Below are 8,983 nucleotides of genomic sequence, written 5' to 3'. Positions count from 1 at the left end.
CTTGATCACTTGGCTATATAGCTGATGCATGCTTGACGTCCATTAACTTCACGTACTCCACTTGTTATTTGTGTTTTATCTGTCGGCTTGTGCTTTAACTCAGGATCTGTGTGTAGTTAATCCGACTCTCTGTAGCCGTCAGCCATTTTTACCTGTTGCATGCTAGTTAGACTAGCACCTGTATTGCTGCTGTTTATTTTACTGTTGTGCTAGCAGTCTCCCATCAAGACTTGCAATCACTTTTGCTTATTGTATGTCTCTCTCAAATATCAATATGCTTTGCATACTGTCAGCTAGCTTTCATTAACTTCGTTTTGGGTTTGCAATGGACATGTAGTTCCACTCTCATACTCTGATACCCTTTGTCCCACCCCCAATACATGCGGTGACCTCACCCATTGAGACAGCATGTTCCAGGATACAAACTCTCTTATCATCACCAGGTGCTGGCTTGCGTCCGCTGTACCCGCGCCCCTCCATACCCTGTCTCACGTTATGCCAGAATATATTCTTCCACGCCTCATAATCTGCTCCTTTTATCTTTGTCCCCACGTCCTAGCGACCAGGTTCTTGATAGCTTAGGCGCCTCATGCCTACTACTCCCTCTGTTCTCGGGGATGTGGAGGTAACCCAGGCCCTGCATGTTCCCCAGTCCCTCTCATTTGTGACTCTGCGATCGAAAAAGCCTTGCTATGCAATGTCAACATAGAAAGCCTCCTCCTAAGTTTTGGCCTTACTCACCGCTTAGCAACTCTGCCAATCCTGATGTCCTTGCCGTGGTCGCGAATCCTGGCTTAGGAAGGCCACCACAAATTCTGAGATTTCCATACCCAAATATAAACTTTCGTCAAGATAGAACTGCAAAGGGGAGGATTTGCCATCTATGCAGAGATGCTGCAAGTTTGTCATAACTTTCCAGGTCTATGCGCAAACAGTTCGACTTCTATTTTAAAACTCCTCCAACACTCCCCTATTATCTCCCTCTTCCGATAGTTTCACGTTGCCCGCCTGCTTAGACCCCTCAGCTCCCACTGTGCCCTGGACACCATTGTGAATTGATCGCTCCCCATCTACCGCTCAAGTTTGTTTCGCTAGGTGACCTCCACTGGGATATGCTTAAACGTTTCCGGCGCCTACAATCCAAGCTGTTATGCCTCAATCTCACACAATCATCAAGGACCCTCAGGTACAACCCTAAACATAGTGTCCAGGGGGCAGCCGTAGATGGAGCAGAGGAGGCCTCCCCTAAGCTAGCCCGCGGCGTAAGAATGTTCGATAGACCTGTTCAGAAAGCAGCCGATATGCTCAAGACAGCTAACGATTAGCGGGCCGCAGTTAGCATATGGGCGTTCAGGTTACGTCGCGATGGAGGGGCCAGTTGAATAACTCCCTCGGGCAGATAACGTCGGTATCCCAGTCGTGAAGACCCGGTGGGGGCTCCGCATCGGCAGTAAAACGGGTCCGGATAGGTGATTGTAGCCCAGGAGTGGCTGATGGTGTTACAAGTAGAGAGGGAGAGAGAGAGAGAGCATGATCAAGGAGCAAAAGCCTTATTTTCTAAGAAAATAATAATTAACAGTCATTCATACAATAAATAATGATACATTTAAACATTTATTGGTTATTAAAGTGTAGTATTGTTAAATAACAATATGTAAGGTTTAGTAAAAAACATAAGTGGTATAGTTTAATATTGCATAGTAACTTTTAATAACAGTAATATGTTTGCATTTCTGTACTAAAGATTTAGAAGAAAATAGAAAAAGAGAAAATGTAATTTACCTTTAATGAAATCTCTGTCTCTGTCTGTCTGTGTCTCTGATCTGTGTACCTCTCTCTCTCTCTACACACAAGATAAATTGGTTCGTTGGGGTGTGTTTGTGAGCGTGTGTGGTGTTTCTTTGAAACAAATGTTATTTTTAGACCTGTTAAATCTTTAAACATTTATAAAGAGTTCTCGGCGATCCATATTTTAATGCTCAACAGGTTAGTCATCTAGGGGTCCCTTACACATACGGGAACTATATGTACACAATGGGGAACCCCTAGTGTCTTTCATTCAACTGTTTTAAACCTGCCTTTTACATTTTTACAATTATTTTATTTTATTTAACCTTCATTAAATTAGGAAAGTCAGTTAAGGACAACCTCTTATTTACAATGAGGGCCTATCCCGGCCAAAGCCGGACGACGCTGGGCCAATTGTGCGCCGCACTATGGGACTCCCAATCACTGCCAGATGTGATACAGCCTGGATTRGAACCAGGGACTGTAGTGACACCTCTTGCACTGAGATGCAGTACCTTGGACAGCTGCGCCACTCGGGAGCAAATAAAATGTCTAACCTTTCACCTGAAAAAGACTTCTCAGAGGGGGCGAGCATCCTAGGATGTCTGAGGATGGAATGTCCAGGGAATGTCTCAGTCAATCAAAAATGTTAATTAAATGTAAAAACAACTCCAGAGGCCTCACACCCTCCTATTTGAAAGGGCCATTGTAGTCTTTAAGATGGCTCCTTTATTTATGACTTAACCCTCCTGCTGTGTTCTGGTCAAATTGGACCGATTTACAAGTTATCTCTCTGAAAAATGTAGTTAATTTAGTCTGATTGTCATAAGGTTCCATTACTTTGTCCACACAAAATAAATGTTGATGATTTCCATTACATTTTGGGTGTTTTATTTAACTTTTGTATACATGTGGTGAGTTCAGGCACATGCCCATTCATCAGATGGACACACTTCCTCTCCCAGACCCCCACATGCATGTGTGTTTGGAGCACACACACACACACACACACAGACACACACACACACACAAAGAACACACACACACACACACACACACACACACACACACACACACACACACACACACACCTCACTCCCCTTTTGGCTTCCACGGCAACGCCCATGCAACCTTTCCCCAATATAATCTTTTCCCCACGTGAACCACACCTGTTGGCATTCTCACAAACAATCGTAACATTGTTTAATAATATATAGAACTTTTCTCGCAGCTCTGGTATATAAAGATATTTTGAGGCCTTGCTCACAATTCAGTCTGTGGCAGCACAATGACCAAACAAACTGCATGTGAGGGTCTTGATCCTATCTTTGATCATGACACTGGTGAGAGGAGAGAGGCCAGGAAGATATTGAAGATGCATTAGAGGAGAAAGTGCATGATAAATAGCACAATATGTTTCATCTGAATATTTGTTACAGTCAAAATAATCCATACATTATGATTTTTTTCCCTCAAAACGAGTTGTATGAGCTCAGGTCAATGAGGCCTACAGCATAAATAGCAAATAAGTTAATAAGTCATAAACTATAAACCATCATTTTGCAGTTCCTAATCTGAAGTGAGGACTATTCATTATGTCCTTAATTGTTATAAATATTGAGTGAGCAGTGTAATTTCTCACATAGTTATGGGAGATGCCTTTGGTAGACATTCCAGCAGTACCTGTTGTTCCTTCTGGTATTAAAATGACCTAGAACATATCAATGGTTAAACAATAAGCACACAACACAGAGGATGTTAAAAAATATATTGAACATTTTATTCCAAAACAGTCACACTGTTGTAATAATGTTGAAGGAAATCATGTTTTTTTTCTGAAAATGCTAACATTTGCATTTGTTGGCAGTGACTTGTCTACCAAAACCAAGGTGTGGATTGCAGTCACTCATTAGAGCAGGGAACTATATTTAATACGTCATTTCACTGAACATTACATTTAAAGGTAACTAACTACGCTACAAGTCAAGTTGTCCAATATTACTTTCTCTTCAAATTTCAATATGAACCTTTCAACAGTGGTTCTTTATACCTTCAACTGTCTCTTCTTAAAAAACATGTTGAAATCATTTATTTCATCTTAAATTCCTGTTACTAATAACTCAAATAGGAATTTACAATAATCCATTTTTTCTTTTCAACTTGACATTTATTTTGGAAATAACCAAACTCTACCAGGCAGARGAGAAGTCAAGAGGGTCATACCAGCAATGTCATTGTCACGGTTGTGTGTAGATACAGACCAAGGCTCAGCGTTCTCTGAGTTCCACATCTTTATTTATGTGAAAACAAAAGYAAACAAACAACGAACCGTAACATAAGAGGTGCTACATGCACTAACTAAAAACAAGATCCCACAAAAGCCAGTGGGGAATGGCTGCCTAAATATGATCCCCAATCAGAGAGAACGATAAACAGCTGCCTCTGATTGGGAACCATACCTGGCCAATATAGAAATAAAACCCCCTAGATTGGAACACCCCCTAGTCACAACCCGACCTAACCAAAATAGAGAATAAAGGCTCTCTATGGTGCCTTTATAAGGCTCTCTATGGTGCCCCCCCAAAGGTGCGGACTCCGACCGCAAAACCTGAAACCAACTGGGGAGGGTAGGGGGGATGACTATTGTCGGTGGCAGCTCCGGTGCGGGTCTTTGCCCCACCCAAACCACGGGTCCGGCCATGGTAGAACGCCATGTAGAACGCCGTGCCCAGACTGGGCAATGGCACAGAGGAGGGCCCCGGCCATGGAGCTGGGTTGGACACCGCACCCGGACTGGGCCCTGGCGCCGAGGAAGACTCCTGCCGTGGAGCAGGACTGGACGCCGTGCCCGGACTGGACATCGGCGCAGAGGAAGACTCCTGCCATGGAGCGGAACTGGACGCCGTGCCTGGACGCTCCGGACCGTCGCTGGAGGTTCCGGACCGTGGACCGTCGCTGGAGGTTCCGGAACCACGGACAGAATCACGTAACCCAGAAATTGAAATGGAAATCAACAATATTCAAAAATGAATTGAACTTATTAGGAAGTTAACTAAATGAAATTGAATAGCAATATATTTGTTAATAAGATATGAACAAATACGATCAGTGATTCGTATTTTCCTGCAACTTTCTAAAACGGCAGAGAAATGCCTGTCTGTGTTTGTTTGTGTGTATGCAATGGACACGCACAAATTGTCACGATCGTCTTGATGAGGGAGAGAGGACCAAGACGCAGCGTGATATGAATACATCTTCTTTAATGAAGACAAACAAACACAATTACAAGCGAACAAAAACAACAAACGATCGTGAAGTTAAACAAACTACTGCACACATGCAACATAGACATAGACAATTACCCACAATAGCCTAATGCCTATGGCTGCTTAAATATGGCTCCCAATCAGAGACAACAATAAAAAGCTGCTCTGATTGAGAACCAAACCAGGCAACCATAGACTTTCTAAACCTTATACTGAACACAACCCCATACACTCTACAAAACCCCTATACAATACAACCACCAAGACGAGACAAATACACACAAACATCCCCCATATCACACCCCGACCTAACTAAAATAATACAGAAAACAAAGATAACTAAGGCCAGGGCGTGACAGTACCCCCCCCCAAAGGTGCGGACTCCGGCGCAAAACCTGACACAGAAGGGGAGGGTCCGGGTGGGCCTTCCTAACGGCGGCGGCTCGGGTGCGGACGTGGCCCCACTCCACCATAGTCAATACCGCTTTGGTGGCGCCTCTGGGCAGACCCTGGCTGACTGGCGCTCTGCCAGATCCTGGCTGACTGGCGGAATCTGCCAGATCCTGGTGACTGGCAGATCCTGGCTGGGCTGGCGGCTCTGCCAGGTCATGGCTGGATGACGGCTCTGCTGCGTCATGGCTGGCGGGCGGCTCTGGCTGGTCATGGCTGGCGGGCGGCTCTGGCTGGTCATGGCTGGCGGGTGGCTTGGCTGGTATGGCTGCGGCGACTCGGCTGTCATGGCTGCGGGCTGGCTGCTCTGTCTGGCGGACGGCTCTGGCTGCTCCTGTCTGGCGGATGGCCGCTGCTCCTGTCGGCGGACGGCTCTGGCTGCTCCTGTCTGGCGGATGGCTCTGGCTGCTCCTGTCTGGCGGACAGGCTCTGGCTGCTCCTGTCTGGCGGACGGCTCTGGCTGCTCCTGTCTGCGCGGACGGCTCTGGCTGCTCCTGTCTGGCGGACGGCTCTGGCTGGTCCTGTCTTGCGACGGTTGGCTGCTCCCGACTGGCGGACGGCTCTGGCTGCTCCTGACTGGCGGACGGCTCTGGCGGCTCCGGGACAGACGGGCGGGCTCTGGCGGCTCGGGACAGACGGGCAGCTCTGACGGCTCGGACAGACGGGCAGCTCTGCCGGCTAGGGACAGACGGGCAGCTCTGACGGCTCGGGACAGACGGGAAGCTCTGACGGCTCGGGACAGACGGGCAGGCTCTGACGGCTCGGGACAGACGGGCAGCTTCTGACGGCTCTGGGCAGACGGCATAGCGCAGGCGGCTCTGGGCAGACCGGATAGCAACAGGCGGCTGTCTGGCAGACGGACAGTGCAGGCGGCACTGGGCAAACGGCAGACTCAGACGGTGCTGGCGATTGGCTCTGGCGCTCTGGAACTGGAGGGGCTGAAGTTCTGGCAAGCCGCCGACAGGCGGGAGACTCCGGCAGCGCTGGAGAGGAGGAAGGCTCTGGCAGCGCTGGACAGGCGGGAGACTCTGTAGCGATGAAGACGGAGAGACAGCTGGTGGCGGGGGCTGCGACCGGAGGGCTGGGGCGTGGAGGTGGCACTGGGTAGACCGGACCGTGAAAGCGCACTGGAGATCTTGAGAGCAGGGCTGGCAACCATCCGCCTGGCTGGATCTTCACCCTAGCCGGCAGATGTGGGGAGCTGGGTGTTGCGCAACCGGGGTAAGCACACGCACCGGGAACACCGTGCGCTCACGCATAACACAGTGGCCTGCCCGGTACATAGCGCCCTTCTCTCTCACTGGAAGCACGGCTGGGAGAGCTGTATAGCGCCGAGCTGGCAGAGGACGTGCAGGGCTAGGGAGGCGCAGGAGCCTGGTGCGTGAGGCTGGCACAGTCTTAACCAGACGGCTAGCCCGCACCTCAGGACGAGTATGGAGAGCTGTCGCCCCGGGTGACATCAACCTCCCCGACGACGTTCAGTCGGGCGGATGTCGTGCCTCTGCAGCCAAACCACGCACCTCCGTCATAACTCTTTCCTCCAATTTCCCGATTAACTCCTTCACTGTCTCTGGTTCGCTCACTCCATTCCGCCGCTGACCGGCTCCTTACGGTAAGCAAGGGGGGAGTTGGCTCAGGTTCTGACTCCTGACTCTGCCACACTCCCCGTGTGCCCCCCCCCCAGAAATTTTTTGGGTTGCCTCGCTGGGCCTCAGCCGTCTGCGTGCTAGCGCCTCATAATAGCGCCTCTCCGGCCTTCGCTGCCTCCAGCTCTTCTTTGGGGCGACGATATTCCCCTGGCCTCTGCCCAGGGTCGTTGCCGTCTAATTCGTCCTCTCCATGTCCATTCCTCCAAATAGTGCAGCCTCTCCTGTTGCTGCTGCTGCTGCTGCTGCTGCTGTGCAGCTCTCCTGCTGCTTGCTGCTGCTGCTTGCTGCTGCCGTTTTACCACGCTGCTTGGTCATGGTATGGTGGGTATTCTGTCAACGATCGTCTTGATGAGGAAGAGAGGACCAAGGCGCAGCGTGATATGAATACATCTTCCTTTAATGGGAAGACAAAACAAACACTTACAAGCGAACAAAAACAACAAACGATCGTGAAGTTAAACAAACTAACGTGCACGACATGCAACATAGACAATTACCCACAATAGGCCTAATGCCTATGGCTGCCTTAAATATGGCTCCCAGTTCCAGAGACAACAATAACAGCTGGTCTCTGATCTGAGAGCAAACCAGGCAACCATAGACTTTCCTAAACCTCTATACTGAACACAACCCCATACACTCTACAAAACCCCCTATACAATACAACCACCCAAGACGAGACAAATACACACAAACATCCCCCATGTCACACCCTGACCTAACTAAAATAATACAGAAAACAAAGATAACTAAGGCCATGGCGTGACACAAATTGTCAAGTACAGGGTTTATCAGGTGTTTGTTGAATTAGATGAGTATGTCTAGAATCGGGATTATGAGGATATAAACACATTTTAATCACTCCTCATCACCTCTCACTCTTGACCCTGAGTCCCTGTCTAGCTCATCCTCCATGTGGCTGTGCACTAGGGGTTCCTCTGAAACACACGGTGAGGGGTCCTCTCTGTGTGCTGGTCCTGTACATAATGTACAGAATGAGGCCATCGTTCCATTCTCCATTTAATAAGAGCATTCTTTATTTACACCTGCAACCATAGGTCTGCTGAAGGTCTAGCTACTGCATACTATACTTTGTTATCAGAAAGCCCTTTTGTTCTCCATCTGATAACCAGAATTAGGTCTGAGATGAGACAGAGTCAACTCTATGAGAAGTCCATACAATGACAGATGGGAAATTATTGAGGGAAAGTGGATACGTAGTCAMTAGCAAAACTGAATGCATTCAACTGAAATGTGTCTTCCGCATTTAAGCCAACCTCTCTGAACCAGAGAGGTGTGGGGGGCTGCCTTAATCAATGTCATCAGTGCCCGAGGAGCAGTTGTTGTTGGAGGTTAACTGCCTTGCTCAGGGGCAGAACCTTTCACTCTTAACTGCTAGGCTACCTGCTGCCCCATAATAATATCAATGTATTGCTTTCCATCATGCGTCTTCCTCTAATGATATGCTATTTTTTCTATTCAGCAACGTAACATGAAATATGTCGATAAGTTGCTGTCAATGCATCCCATCTCACCCTTCTTTTATGTTTGGGAAACCAACAAAAATGTCAAAACAAAGCTCACCTCCTGCATGTGCTCCTACTCGGGTGACTCTGTGACAATATTGCTGGGGCCTCCTCCACACTGCGTCACCTGGGAAGACCTCATCTCTCTCCTCTGCCCTCTTGACCAGGTCAGGCTGTAAGTCTGATTCCCTCTGGAGACTGGAGAGAGATGAAACTACAGACTCCTCCCACTGAGAAGAGGCAGAGGTCCTGGTAGAACTTGTCTGTCTGTCTGTCTGTCTGTCCCAGACTCTGTCTCACTGTC

This window comes from Salvelinus sp. IW2-2015, unplaced genomic scaffold (assembly GCF_002910315.2).
Source record: "Salvelinus sp. IW2-2015 unplaced genomic scaffold, ASM291031v2 Un_scaffold1540, whole genome shotgun sequence".
Taxonomy (NCBI): domain Eukaryota; kingdom Metazoa; phylum Chordata; class Actinopteri; order Salmoniformes; family Salmonidae; genus Salvelinus; species Salvelinus sp. IW2-2015.
This window is presented reverse-complemented; position numbering follows the sequence as displayed.